Source organism: Amblyomma mixtum, chromosome 3 (assembly GCF_055824585.1).
Source record: "Amblyomma mixtum isolate Tamu chromosome 3, ASM5582458v1, whole genome shotgun sequence".
NCBI classification, from domain to species: Eukaryota; Metazoa; Arthropoda; class Arachnida; order Ixodida; family Ixodidae; genus Amblyomma; species Amblyomma mixtum.
In genome coordinates this window covers 379343924-379358980 of record NC_143014.1, presented here as the reverse complement: position 1 = coordinate 379358980, position 15057 = coordinate 379343924, and the positions used below count along the sequence as shown (strand labels likewise).

Genomic DNA, 15057 nt, shown 5'->3' with positions numbered 1-15057 from the left:
GGCGCCTGCTAGAGATCCGTTACGACAGCTAGGTCTAAGTCTGGCAGCTGGGGTTGTTCTGTCTCTTGGTGCTTCCTCCCTTGGGCACAGTAACTGGAATGTGCACTCCGCCATTGAAACTTTGCGTTCAGACACTAAACGGCTTTCGTCCTAAGCTCTTTCTCATGATCAATGTTTCTCTGCCACAAAAGCTATCCTAAACATGTCCCGTTTAGCCCTGTTCCCTCTATCAGTCACCGATCTCATAGTATTTGTTTAGTTTAATTTAATTTATAAATCTGAGTTCCCTTCCTTTGTTTCCTAATTAATATTATTATCATTATTACCATTATATTGTTTAACATTTTGAGCACCTGTCAGTCACCGCCTGTGTCTTGGCCAATCCCCCGCATGGGTACGCACTATTATTTTGAGGACAACAACAACAACGGAGCGCTCGCGCTAGGCCAGCGCCCATTGAATCATCTCTTGTTCATCGTTCATCGCGCCTCATTCTTCGGCTAACCGCCACGTAACATTTTGTGTGAGGTGCCGGGGAATCATCACCATCCTGGTCCTGGAGCTTCGGCGTCCTGTGTCAGCCGTTGGTAGTCGGCCGTGAGTCCTTGGCCTGCGTCGCCCGGCTTGCCCCAGCTGTTCCGACTCGAGCCGATCTCGCCGTTGCTTCCCCCGCCGCGTTGCCCGCTCCGACCACCCGACACGACGAACTGGACCCGACGCCATGACCGACCCGACTCACCCGACCTACCTACCCCACCGACCCGAGACGCTACACACACTTGAAGACACCGTTCCCCTGTCCCTGCCATTCGGCGCGGCCTGGGGCCCCGGCCTTTGACTCCTGGCAACCCGCGGCCCGAAAGCTTCATAGACCGGGACTCAGTCTCTCATCTTTCTCATCGTGGCGGCCAGCATTGCACCATCTGCTACTTACTGTTCAACCCTCCTCTCAAAACCATCACCATTTCGCGCGTCTCTGTCAACGATTGAGACGATCGCTCGGTGGCCCCGGGTAGTGTGACGAAGATGAAGCTGGCAGTAGCGCGGGACGAAGCACTCGCTCTAGGCCAGTGGCGAGTAAATAATCTGTTCAACATTCATCGCGCCTTATTCTTCGGCTGGCCGCCACGTAAGAATATATGGGAACCCTGCATATCCCCTGCGGCCGCTTCTGATGAAACCATATGGAGGTGCAAGGCTCACACCTGCTCAAGAAAACTTCTGTGCTGCCGTGCACGGTCTGCCAGTTAGGCAGGCCGTAGAATGGGGATTCGGGAGAGTAATTTCCCAGTTTGCTTTTGTTGATTTCAAAAAAAAAATAAAGGCTGCTTTTGCAGGCTCTGCCTAGGATGTACAGGGTAGCCGTCATTCTCACCAACTGCTATGCTTGCATGTATGGTAACCAAGTCTCTAACTACTTTGACTTGGACTCACCATGCTTCATTGATTACCTCCACCCAAAGCAGTCAGCTAAAAATGGTGAGGATTGGTCCAATGCTTACAAACTGAACTTTTTTGTATCGTGCAAAGTGCTTGCTTCACTTTAAATGATTATTTTTCTTATGTGAACCAAATAAGCACTCTTAGTATTCATAATGTGCTTCATCATGTTTGGGGCGTGTAACTTGCCGAAGTCACTTGAGCTTTGAGAGACGCTGAAGTCGATGGAGAGCTCCAGGTAAATTTGGACTCTCTGAGGTTCCTGAATACGCACTCCCATTGTACAGTACAGGTTAGAGTACAGTGAGTACAGTAGAGTAATCAGCCACTGGGCGCTATAACTACTGAGCAGCCGCAGTGGGACATAATATCCAAGAAGCAGCTTTGGCATGTATTGGCTGCTGGAAGTGCTCAGTCAGCTTGCACTGTCATATGTGGACCAATTTCGTCGCACTTCAAGGAGCAGTGATGTGCTCATTTCTTGCATTCAGTTTGTATAGGTGAGTTTTGATGGATGCAGTTAAGGGCATATAAAAATAAAGATTTTATTCTCTTTTGATATCACTCTTTGTACAGTTTGTGTGAAATCACATTCAACAAGTTTATTAGTGCTTATTACTTGCACTATTGGCCTCATTTTGTTTCTGTCTTTCTGTGAGTTCAGTGACACGAGCCTCGAATTCTAGCTCGCAAAGCTTGAACTACTTTTTCATTATTAAGGCCTTCATTTCCTGCCTCTTCTCCCAGCGTCTCTGTTTCATTTCGAGGTGGACTGTTTCAAGTACTGAGCGTTCTATCTCAAGCTGGATGTCTTTCTCTTTGAGCGCCTTTTCATGGCTCCATCTTCTTTCCAAAAACTCATGATTTTCTGCACGTGCTGCCTTTGGCTTCCGTTTTTCTGCAAATGCAGATTTCCCGAAATGAAATTAATGCGTGACAGTGCATCAAATCACCGAAAGCAAGGCAGGAAAGCAAGACAGATCCACGTTTGCCAGTTGGCAAAATAATTTAGCACATGCGAGTGGCACAAACTGTTCTACTGATGACGCTGTTTGAATATGCAACCTGGTATGATAGAGCTGGACTGAAAAGTGTCCTTGCTTCGCTTCATTTCAGCCGTACATGCAGGCTCACGTTACTCAGTTTGCTACTGTTCCTGTGGTGTCAGAGCACTCGCACAAGGCATTTGCTCTGCGCCCTGAAAGTTGTCAGCATCAGTGCTGAAATATTCGTCTTCGGCGGCTTTGCTTCCCTCGCACATTTGTTGCAGCAAATATGACGCAGTTTCTGGAGTGTTGTTGGTAGTCCCAGATGGTGTTGGGTCTTAAAAGAGGAGAAAATGTGCACCCTCTGTTACACCACTCAATTGGTGCTTTCCAATACACTACATTTCATCACAAATACGCCATGACCCTGGCCAGTTGCTACACATCAAGTGCTGGCATAGGTTTTATTTACACACCTTCAAAAAATAACACCACCAAATGAAGAACGCCGCATACTTGTAGTCAGTTCTATTTTTTCTTTTATTTATATATGTCAGTTTTATTTCCTTTTTTTCATTTTCTCCAGTCCACAATGATTACCTACCACATTAAAGCAAAATGGCTCTCACTTACATCATGCTTAGCAGAATGATGCTGGGAAAGTAAATAGAAAAGGAATTCGATGCATTCTTACAGGAGTCACTGGGATGGGGTGACACTCCCGCAGCGGCGACGCAGGCATTGTCGCGCACTCCTGTAGCAAATCTTTTGCTTGCGGCTGCTTGGGCCTTGCAGTGTTTAAACTTGTGTCCAAATTCTCTTGCAAGGTAAAAGATCCCTTGCAGGAGCCTCTGCTTCTCTTCATACCCTTATTCTGTAGCTGACCTCTGAGGATTCATACGGCGTCATGCTATTCAGCGTTTCGTACAGCTTAATCGTACTAGTTAAGTTAGAGCCTAGCTTGCGGCAGGAATTCGCACCAGCGACCTACAATCAGTAGGTGCGGCTGTTCATCGAGATATATGAGATGGCTGTTGCGTCGTTTTTTTCCTCAAATCCAATTTTCATTTCCTTCATTACGGCATCTGCTTCTCTCTTTCTTATCTCGCTCCCATCTTCCTCCGTCGCGTAACGGTGCGGTTCGGGTGCCCACCGAGATGTTAGACCGTTACTGCGCCATTTCCTTCCTTCAAAAATGCGTTGCGTTCAAAGCTGTTTTCAATGTGCAAGGTGTCGCACCGAATGGACGATGGCGTTCCGTGGACTCCCTGGAAGCGCTGCAACACGATGTCGCGTTCCACTCCTACAGGCGATGCTTAAGCGTTCTCCAATTTTTACCATCTGCGTGCGGTGGGCCACAATAATAACGGACAGCTATTGCAGCTATTCAGTCTCTCCTTACACATCACCAATTTTCTTTCTTTCAGTCAGTCCTTTCTCATTTTTTCTGACGGCCGAGTGTAGGCGTCACCCGACAGCCACCTTTCCTTCTGACCCATTCAAGTGCCGACGCGCGGCTTCCGCCCCTCCCTTCCGTCACCCACTTGCTTGATCCATGTGTGCGATGCGCCTCCGTAAACGTGTATATCTGTGCTCTTTATTTCCGCAAATTAAAAGATTGGTGCAGCGCATCCTTGGAATCAGTGCCGCCACGGGCCTACCTGTGCGCAAGCCGCGAGAAACGAAAAGGTGAGGTCTTGACGAGCAACCAGGGCTGCACAGTTGCGTTTGCTCTCTATAAGTAAGTGCTGGCAGCGCACAGGGGTGATTTGATTCGCCTGCAGCGCTATTCTGGCGTTTCTCCATTTTCTCAGAAGTGTTAAAAAAATGCTTCACCCAGCATGTCTTTCCTGAATCATTCAAAAGAGGCCGCATTGTCCTTATTCCTCAAAAGTCTCCTTTGTCGACATGTCCGGCAGATGGGCTCCCTATCACCCTACTGAATTCAGATTACAAAGTATTAGCAAAATTACCCTTTCCTCGCCTTCGCGCACTCCTCTCGTCCCCCACTTCCTCCAACCAGGTTTGCTCCAACCCAGATCGTGAAAACATAGTTAATCTTCCGTAACGGGAGACATTTTAGCGTACACTTTACGGCGGCCATCACAGGATCTTCGTGTTTCCCTTGATCAAGATAAGGCGTTCGACTTTTTAGAGCACGACAATAATTAAGGTTCGCTGGATGCTTTCAGTTTCCCCCCTTATTTTGTGATTCTAATTACAGAGGTCTACAGGGATATTTTAAGCGCTCAGTTCCTCGATGTCCAGGAAAGTACCGCATTTGATGTTGGCCGCGGCGTCCTTCAAGGTTGTACCTTCTCCCCCCTTTTGTTTGTCTTAGCATTAGAGCGTTTCCTCTTGGAAGTCAATCGCCACTCCCTTATTAGAGGTCTGGCATTGTCAGGCAGCTAATCGGTACCCGTCACTGTTTATGCAGATGACATCACTCTGTACAAAGCTGATGAACGCAGCCTGCTTGAAACATTAAATGTTTTTCATGAGTACGCCTCCATGTCTGGGGCTGCTCTTTATTATTCTAAGAGTGGTTATTGTCTGTGGGGTCCTCTAGATTCATATTACATGTGCAATACATTTGCAGTGGTGCGCGCAGATGCATATTTTAGGCGTGACCTATGACTGCGCTGCAATATGGCATGGTGTGTGGTCTTCGCTCCTTGAAGGCATTACAGTTAGTGTGCGCAGGGCGCAGACATTTGACGTGCCTTTGATTGAGAGGCGCTACCTGGTTCAGTCCGTCTCAGCGCTTTCTGATATCCTTTGCCATATAGTTAAACCAATCCTCCGTGTCATAAGGGGAGGGGGGGGGGTGCAGGCTACAGTTTTTTTCTTTTTATTTGGTCAGGCAGAACCTAGCTTCGGGCTTGGGCTGTCCTTAGGCAACCACGGGAGAGAGGAGGTTTGGCCTTTCCAAATTTGAACGTCACGTCTTCGCTGTTAGCTTTGAAGGGTGTTTTGCGTATCCTGCTAGGAGACGCGTCTCCGGCGCGAACCCTGACTCGGTACTTTTTGGGACCTTCTTTACGCTTTTTGGATCCCGCGGCCCCTGTTAGTCATGGATCTCCAGTCCCAGCACGCCACCACTTTCTATGTTTTGTCAGAGGCCTTTTTCAGGCATGTAAGAGCAGTAGCACCTCATGTAAACATCGTCGCAGACCTTGGGGTGGATATTATGGGCTCGCTATCGTTGCCTGCTGCGCCGGCGGGTCGTCGCTCACCTTTGCACTGCGTTCAGTAGGTGCGGTTGTGTAACTGAGGAACAATGCGTCCTCATCAGCGCAATCGATAGCTTGGCGCTTCAACTCTTTTCCATGCTGATGTACCACACTGCAATCTGTTGCAACGCACCGTGGGAATCACACCGAAAGAATGCAGCAAGAATGAGGCCTAAGCACGGGCTCTAACTGGGTGGCGGCGCGAATAGATGAAGATCAGGTAGGGCGAGAGCGGCCTGTAGGCTTTAGGGGAACAGGTAAAAGTAGCTTCTGTAGCATAAAACGGCGACAGTCCAACATCTTATACTGTGCCAGGCACAGTTTAGCAGCAGAAGCGAGCAGCGACGATGGCAATACGGAGTGCGTCAGCCTCGTCACTAGACAAATTTAGTGCACCGCTACCTTTACCGGACTACCGGGAGACCGCCCACCACGGGTAAGCACGCGCTGATTGGTCTCGATGTTGCAGGTTCACGTGCCGCTCCCGAGCTCCTGGCGACATCTGGCGCCGTCAAGTCGATTTGCGCATGCGCACTGGCTGAGCGCGAGGTCCCGGTACTCCGGTACTGGTAACGGTAACATGGTACATGGTATGCTAAAAGTGTCTATTATCACACGACTGACCGAAGCATACGAGACGCTACGTGGCGGTCGGGAGGGCGCAAAATGGTGTTTTTCTTACTATCTTTTGGACTTGGGAAGCGATGTGACTAAGAAACTCATTTCAGAATAGCAGCTAAAAAGAAGGGAGTCATATCAATTACGCTCAGTTGATCAGCGAAGTAAGTGAAATAGGTAATTTAACACAGCTTGCTCCACACTGATGGAGTAGACGCTGGCACACCGGGTGTTTTGAAGGCGACGCCTACCGCTTAAACGCCCACTTGGTTTGATTCCTGTTTACAGTGCAGTGCGCCTCGAAAATGGTCCCATGTATTGACAGTTGAGGCAGGTAAAGTTAAGCTAGGAGTTATTTACGTGGTAGCGTAGTTATCTGTGGAAATATTTGCTGCTTGAGGGGAAGCCATGTCTCGAAATGGCGCACTGCCACTCCAAAGTGCTACAAAATGCCGATAAGACTTTGCTGCAAAATTTTGCAAAATGCGTTTTTTTATGCTTAAAAAATTGCTCAGAATCACGGTTTGGCGGTAGCACTACTGCGAACAGTGTAGTTAATAAGCGAATCGAAAAGTCATGAAAACGAGCCGAATGGGAACCGAATGTTTGTGTCATTACTCGTAACAATAGCAAATATTCGTACGAAACGAATATTTCCGTGAAAAAACGGAGCGTTGGCAGCAGCGCTGTAAGTCATAAATTTTACGCTCAGTGCGCAGAGTAGCATATTAGAAGGAAGTTTGAAAAATTTTTGTTGTCACTCAAATATCTCAAATACTGACGACCACTTCCAAGTTTCTCGCAAATTTACTATGGTTTGAACGGTTTTGATGTGAACAAATTCCTCGGTAATTAACGCGTTTTTTCCTTATGAAGTCCGGGTTAACGAGTTTTATTGTACAAATAAAAAAACTAACGTCCTATAGCCTTTCACCTCAATAAAATAGAATCCTTACTAAGCAATCTGCTGAACTAAAAAAAGAGTCGAGAGCAGACATCTAAACTTAATTGCTGTGCAGATATCCTAATTTTTATCCGCGGGACATCATGAGCTGCTAGTAACCTAGTGCACAACTCAGGCGCATATTGGGGAAGTTGGATTTTTGCAGGAATTCATTTGTCCATGATTCTGTAGCAATGCTTGGACGCAAATTTTCAATTGCGGAAAGATTGCGTCCCACAAAAAATATTACTGAGACAAGCTTGATTATTTGAATTGCGTTGACTCTAGCTGACTCCTCGAAGGGCAATATTCGTTAATGCATCTGGTACATCAATTATATATTCTTGGAGGTGGAGAACGGAGAAGCTACTTTAAAGAGACCACTATAAGCCTACCCACACCCACTGAGTCTCGGGCATTTCATCTCGTGAGTTCCTAATCCCGCTCCATCTAAATTCGGTATGGCCGCATTGGGTACAGGGGCACATAGGCCTTCACTTAAATGAGGTTGCAGATTCTTTATCCAGGGCCTCTTTGTGCGGCCCAATTACTGCGTTCCTTCGAACCGGTGCATTTACAGCTGCGGTAAGATTTCGCAGCTACACATTATTTCAGGAATTCGCTGCCACGGCTCTTACATAATCTCCCGGATATCAGCATCTTCTGCATCCTTGGAGTAGCAAAAACTATCGCTCGCACAGACTGGAGGTCTCTTTCATGCGTTTGCGTTGCCGGGTTCCCCAGCTAAATTTCTACCCTCACAGACTGGTCTGGCGGTTTCCCCATTGTGCCCATTTTGTGCCGAACCTGAGACGGTAGATCACTCTCTGATGTTCTGCCCCCGCTTCTGATTTTTTAGGAGCCGCCTATTACAAATTTCGTTTCATGAGCTAGGTCTGCCTCTGTCCACTGTGGTAATTCTTTCCATTTTCCTTCTTTTATTGGTCGAAGCAACATGAGAGTGCGCTCTGCAAAATATCCTTCTACAAATACCGTGACTCCCATTCTGAAGTTTTTCTTTTCTTTCGCCTCCCCACTCTCAGTCAGTGCGAACTTCCAACATTACATGCGTTGTGATTGAATTTGCACATAAAACCATTGCCCCGTCTTTGATCTCCTAGGTAACAGGTCCACTGTCGTTGCGTCGCGCCGTCTGTCAGCCTATACCCTATTACTGCTCCTTTTCCCCCGTTAAACGCTTTTCTTTCCAGCAATTCACCGCCTGTGTCTTGGCCACTGCCCAGTTGTGGTTGTGTGCCATCTTTTTTTGAGGCCAACCAACAAAACCATATGCACACCAGCAAGACATTAGAAAAAGTGACGCTAGAAAAGCACTTTCACTGGGGCCAGAAATCAAGCTGCTATAGTATATGAACAGCTTGCTTGTGTGGTTGCGCTCTTTAAAACCTAAAAAAAGGCATATTTTGTGCTGTTCTCGCCTTATGTGTGCTTCTTTTTCTTCGACAAATACAGCGCTCTCGCGACTTCGCCTCGTGCACCAGCCAGTGCTCTCAACGAACGTCGCAGTCCTCGCGGTGTACCAAACCTCGCTCGACGGCTCCGTCCAGGCTCATTGGTGGCAGCTACCTGCAACTGGCACGTAAGCCGGCGGCAGTTTGCAATGGCTGGCAGCAGCGGCAGCGCGTGGCCCAATTGCCCGTAAGGCTAAAGCTGCGGGCGCGCTTTCGCCACTTTCGTAGTACGTTGGACACCCAGACCATTTGCAGCTGCTGCTTGCTACTGCTCAGCGAGCGTCTACTGTTTGCACGTAGGACGTCGTTCCTCATGCTTTGGTTTCGCGTTTTACGAGGGGCTTTCTGCAGCCTGAACTGCGCTACATCATATCGTAACGGCACGGGATGGTACTTGGGGCTCTTTGGAATTTGAGATCCGGTAACATGGTCAAGGTTAGCCGGTCGGATATCTTTGAATATTTACGAGCGCTACTTCTTCCTGAGTTGAGGTGCGTCGGCGTAAGCGGCAGTGCGAACGAGAAGCACAGCAGCGAATGAAAGTACGGCGGGAGCGAAGAGAGCGCGAGGAGGAAAGAGGAAGAGGGTCGAGTTACGGCGAGAGCGCTGGTTGAGGCACGCACCCGCAGGCCTCAAGCAGCTTACCCACTATCGAGAAACCCGGCGCTTGTACGCACCGCCGGCTCCCTCGCTAACCCTAACACAGGCCTCCCACTGGTGCCGACACCAGACCCGTACTGCTCTCACCCCTACTGCCCTTCATGTCCGCTACCCCTATAAGTTCGTCTCCTGCTTAAGCTGTGCAGGAAACCGGGAGATTTCACGTCCTCGTCTTAAGCCCTACCTTCCCACGCTCTCCATCCCCAACCACGGCGGAGTAGTATTGGGAGACTCTCCTGGCCAGCTCCGCTGCTGCTGAGCAGCGTCGGATAATTACCGACGCCCTGAAACGGTTAGCCCTCCAAGGGCTGTCTTGGAGGAAGGGGTTGCCTCGTGCCATGGAAGGGGTAGGGGGGAAGGGCGTGGTTTGCCCCCATCTGTACTGGTTGGCAATAAATGTTTGCCGAAGCCAAACGCCGCCGCCATTCGGCATTGCACGTTTCTTATGCTATCGCCTATCGTTCAAGTACCTCGACAGCTGCGCTTATATTCCGCATTACCTTTTGTCGTAATCTTTCAGTGATTTTTTTCCTTTGATGCTAGATGTTAGCTTTGCTAATAGTCGTCAAATTATAAGCCGAGACTATAGTGCCGGCAGCCGGCCAAATTAACCGGCAGTATGACCCTAGTCCGATCACATCGCGGCACACAACGATTGAAAAGACACTGCCGGCATTCTCTTTTTCCAGCTATTTTGCCTGTAGAACCCCCTGCACAAAATTCTGCCGGCAGCAGGCAATCTAACATAACCCAAAGAATGTCAAAGTGCTACCCTAAAAGCAACACACTCCCAAGGGAAAGAAATGTTGTTTTGCGTTTTTTTCTCTTTCCATCTATGTAAAAAAAAATTCCTCTCGAGAGAGGCTTCGAATTGATGACTTTTGCGTCCTCAAACGCAGCGCTATTCCTCGAAGCCAGAGAACCGTTGGAACGTACCACTGCGTTCGCGCACCTTACCGCTGCTGCGCCCGTCACTTCTCACCAGCCAGCCAATAAGACGACACTGCAGGCATCCTGTTTTTCGGGCTATCCTGCTGGCTTCTGGCAACGTAGCCACTTCCCTGAGTATATTTATGCCGTGCGCATCAACTGCTGCGCTGGATCGGCACACAGACCGATTCGCTGGAGAGCATGTCAACTTATGATCGCTGATGTCCGCCTGCAACAGGGCCTTTACAGCGTTTAGGGTCACGTGTCGCACGAAAGCCCTCGGCGTCGTTGTCCGTGAGCGAATAATTCCGATGGAAGCAGGGAGTTGCCAACATTAGGTTACAAAGAAAACTGGGTTAACAAGGGTTTAGGCTAGAATCGAACCCAGGACTTTCGGATTGCGCTACCCATATTCCGCGAAGCGTCTTTAGCTCAGTGTAGTGAATGCGTTGTGGTGTTTCACTTAATGAAGTATAATGAGTAATTATGCTAATGAGTAATTCTGCAATCAAGTAAGGGATGCGAGCGGGGCTTGATAGCGCTATCTCGTTGTATTGTTAAAGACGATCTTTATGCATCCCCCAATATCTTTTCCAGAGCTATGTAACTGTAATACCACTTTCCAACAGCTCGCTGTCCGGACTGACATTTTTCCCCCTCGCTCCAACCCTTTCTTGCGTGCCCTGCTAGTGATGGGCTGAACACGTACTGTCATGATGGAAATTTTACGAACCCGCCGCCGTGGCGCAATGCTTAGAGTGCTCGGATACCTAACCAGAGGACCCGTGTTTAATCTCAGTCGCAACGCCCGCGTGTCGCTGCATTGTAAACTCTGAAGGCGCCCATGCGCTGCGCATATCAGTGCACGTTGAAGAACCCGAGGTAGTCTAAGCTTACGATGATTGGTTATCAGTAAAACGAAAGTTGTGGTGACTGTCTCACTTCTTGGTGGACACCGCGACCGCGCCATAAGAGAACGGAGGACGGTGGGCGTGAAAGCAGGAAGAGAGAAAGAGGTGCCGTACTGGAGGGCTCCGGATTAATTCCGGCCACATGGGGACCTTTAACATGAACTGACATCGCACAGCACACGGGCGCTATTGGCGTTTCCCATCCATTGAAATGCTGCCGCTGCGTTCGGGTTCGAGCCCCGGTACTCCAGCTCAGCAGCCAAGCGAAAAACCTCTGAGTCCCCGCGTCGGTTACAAACAAGAAACATGAGCCTGCACTATACTCGCGAGCAACTGTTTATGGCTATGTAGCAGAGGCTAGACAGGAAAGGGAAGGAGACGGGTCTTTATCCCCGCGCCGTAGGGAGTGGGTTCGTCGTTGTTCGGGCTAGGGATGCGGGAGGAGGAAGTCGGAGAGAGGGTTCAGGGTAGCTAGTGCTGATGAGCCCACTTTCCACGACACGGGGACAAAGCACCGTCTGCTTCTCTTTCCTGCTAGCCTTTATTGGACAGCCATGAAAAGTTGTCCGCGAGTATAAGGCGTAACTTCCGCTCACTGTTAATTGACTTATTTTTCGTCCCTTCCCTCATGGCGGGGTTGAGGTTGAGGCAGTACGCATTCCCCTTTCCTGAAAATGGTTGTAGTTTAACTCAGCCAAGCGTGGTTTAGAAAAATCGACCCGACGACGTAGACTGCTCCGATCGACTCGCTTCGACCATAGCGAGAGCTGCAATGCAAATGCTGCCGCGTCCCGTCGAGTCCCGTGGTTAGTCACGTGGCCACAGCTGCCAAGGCCGGCTCAGCGGTCCGCACGTCGGCGGCACGAGGTTGCAGCTGCGGCGAGTGACGTGTGTTATATCATGTGGCTGCCCCACCGCCACGGCTCCTACACTTCAAGGTCAAATTGCGGCGCCGATGATATTGGCTTGACTAGGCCAGTAAAGCTTGCGCTTTAAAAAAAAATCAGTTTTCTAGTACGGTACGGTTGAGGCGTCAACTCAAAATCAGCTAAGGCGCCAAGGAGAGGCCTGGGGTAAAAATTTTGCCTTTCGCTTCTCTTGGCCACCGAAGCGGGGACCATTTTCTTATTCAGCCCGTATTAGGGTCTCTCGCTGGGAAGCGTGTATGCGAAGCCTGCGTCTCCGCGTTTTGTTCATGCTGTCTTGATGCAGACAGCGCCGCAAAGGCATCACGTCTTCTCAATGTTCGGCTTACACCCCGTCCCCCCCCCCCCCCCCCCCCGTTCCCCTCGTTGTGAGCGTCACTGTAGAATAAATAATATCTGCCGTCCGTCGCGGCGGCTCAATGGCTAAGGCGCTCCTCTACTGAGCTGCGGTACCCGGGTTGGAACCAGGCCAGGGGGAGGGGGGGGGGGTTGGATAGTGGCGTAACACAAAAGGCGCAGTGTGCTGGGCGATGTCAGTGCATGTTAAAGATCCCCAGCTGGCTGAAATCATTCCCGAGACCTCAACTACGGCACCTCCTTCCTCGTTCATTCCCACCTTCCACCTTTCCCTTACGGCGCAGTTCCGGTGTCCAACGAGTTATATGAGGCAATTACTGGGTCATTTCTTTTCCTGTAAAACTAGTGTTTATTTTGGCCATGTGATGTGCGATGGCACTGTATGTTAAAGGTCCCTGAGGACCGAAACTATTCCGGAGCCGTCCACTGCGGCACGTCTGTCTATTATTCTTATTTCACTCCCACCTTCATCTCTTCCCTTACGGCGCGGTTGAGTTGTCCACAAAGAAGTCAGTTACTGCGCTTTTCATTGGCTTAAAAATTAATGTTAATTTTTGGGCCACTTTTGGAGGGGCGCTTTATCGGCACAATACATTACTTATCTTCGAAAAAATGTAGGGGGTGGGGGTGGGGTTGGGGCGTATGAATGGGCGCATTCATAGGTGACACTTGGTGAATATGGTTAAAAAGATTGGGGGGGGGGGGTGGGAGGTGGAGGGGTGTCTATTATCGCAGTGTACTTCGTGGACTTCGCCAAAGGAAAATAGCATTTTCATAAATATCATAGAGAGCAGTCCTCGCTGAGAGATGCGACCCCCTCCCCCTTCAGTCCACCAGTTGGCCAAGGGGGTTTTCCCAAACTAAATTTCACCCTTGAGGGGTTAAAGGGGCGACTGCCGCTTTCCTCCTCTAATCCGCCCTTGGAGTCTTGTGCGACAGCGCGTGCATTAGAACTTTTCATTTTGCCCCCTTACTCTTTGCCCTGCAACATTCCAATTCGCAGCGCTCTTGGCACGAAAGAACCCTTGACTCGCAACGACGTGGACCAGCAGCAGGCTTCCACGAGCAGCGCAGAAGAATCCATCGAAGAATCGTAAGCGCTCGGGCTACTTTTAGCCAGTCTTTTTCTTTCATTCGTGTTGTGCGCGTCACTGCCTTTTTAATTCTGTGACGCTCCTGATATGTAAAAAAAAAGTTAGAGGGCACTGCGGAAAACGCATTGGAGCTACGCGAAAGCATTGACGCCTCCTCGCCGCCTCTAGTTGCTCCTCGCCGCCTCTATGTCGAATGTGACGTTGCGCCTTAGAATCGAAGCACGTAATTCACCTTAAAAAATAATTAATGCAGCTGACTATAATTAATTCACATGTAATTAAACATTATTTTTTCATTCACACTTTTTTCATTATTTCGCAATTTTGACACAGTCCAAAATTAATCCATTAAATTCACAATTAATTCGTTTAATTCGAACGTGATTCTTTTCAATTCTCCTTACTTCACAACTAAGTAAATATTGATTTACTCGAATTCGCCTTTAATTCATTTCAATGTATCACTAAATTATATTATACCCACGTTAATCTACCTTAATTTAAAAAATAATTCACCTTAATTCAATCCAAGGCACCTTATTTCGTCTTCATTTATTACTGATGTTTCTATAATTTGTCATTATTGATAAGATTTCCATTAACTACAAACCCCCCATCGTTTCACCTCGGTATTAATTTCGGACGTATGAATTTCGCGCCTTGTGTTGGCTCTGTCCACCTTTCCGCTTACGTGGGCCAATCACGTGGTTGGTCATGCGGGGGCGACAGGTGTTACGGCACTTCTGACGATTCAAATTTCGCGCCACTCGCGCCCCGACCACGCTCAATTTTGGTCCATTTTTTGGCTCTAATTAATTAAATAATGATCTGATTGGCACCAAATTTTCTGCCCGGCATCGCCTCATCACTCCCCTTTTATTACAGCCACTTTTTGGACAATGTCTCTTTATGGTTCGTTGCAACTACTGCCGACACCTTTTTCGGGCACGAAGTCGTCGACGTAGCCAAGAAAGGCTTTCGCCCTAATGATGGTTGGTTGGTGGGTTTATGGGGTTTAACGTCTCAAAGCGATTCAGGCTATGAGAGACGCCGTAGTGAAGGGCTCCGGAAATTTCGACCACCTGGGGATCTTTAACGTGCACGACATTGCACAGTACACGGGCCACTAGAATTTCTCCTCCAAAGAAATTCTAGCCGCCGCGGCCGGGATCGATCCCGCGTCTTTTGGGTCAGCAGCCGAGCACCATAACCACTGAGCCACCGTGGCGGCGGTGCCTTAATGATGATTATCTGAGAAAACAGAGTATTAATACGCTGTGTAATTCGTGGACTTCGCCAAAAAAAAATAGTGTTTTATCATAAATATCATGCAGTGAAAGTCCTCGCGGAAAGATTCTGCCCCCCTCCCCCTTTAGTCCAACAGCTGGCCAATGGGGTTTTTCGAAACTAAATTTCTCGCTTGAGGGTGGGAAAGGGCGACTGCAACACTCTTCCTTATATCAGCCCTTGTAGCGTTGTGCGACAGA

General features: G+C 48.8%; 1 pseudogene; it reads right to left on the bottom strand.

Annotated features, from left to right (window-relative positions):
- LOC149356952 (uncharacterized) overlaps positions 1-3325 on the bottom strand; it is a 48735-nt pseudogene extending 45410 nt beyond the window's left edge.
- Between the last annotated feature and the right edge of the window lie 11732 nt (positions 3326-15057).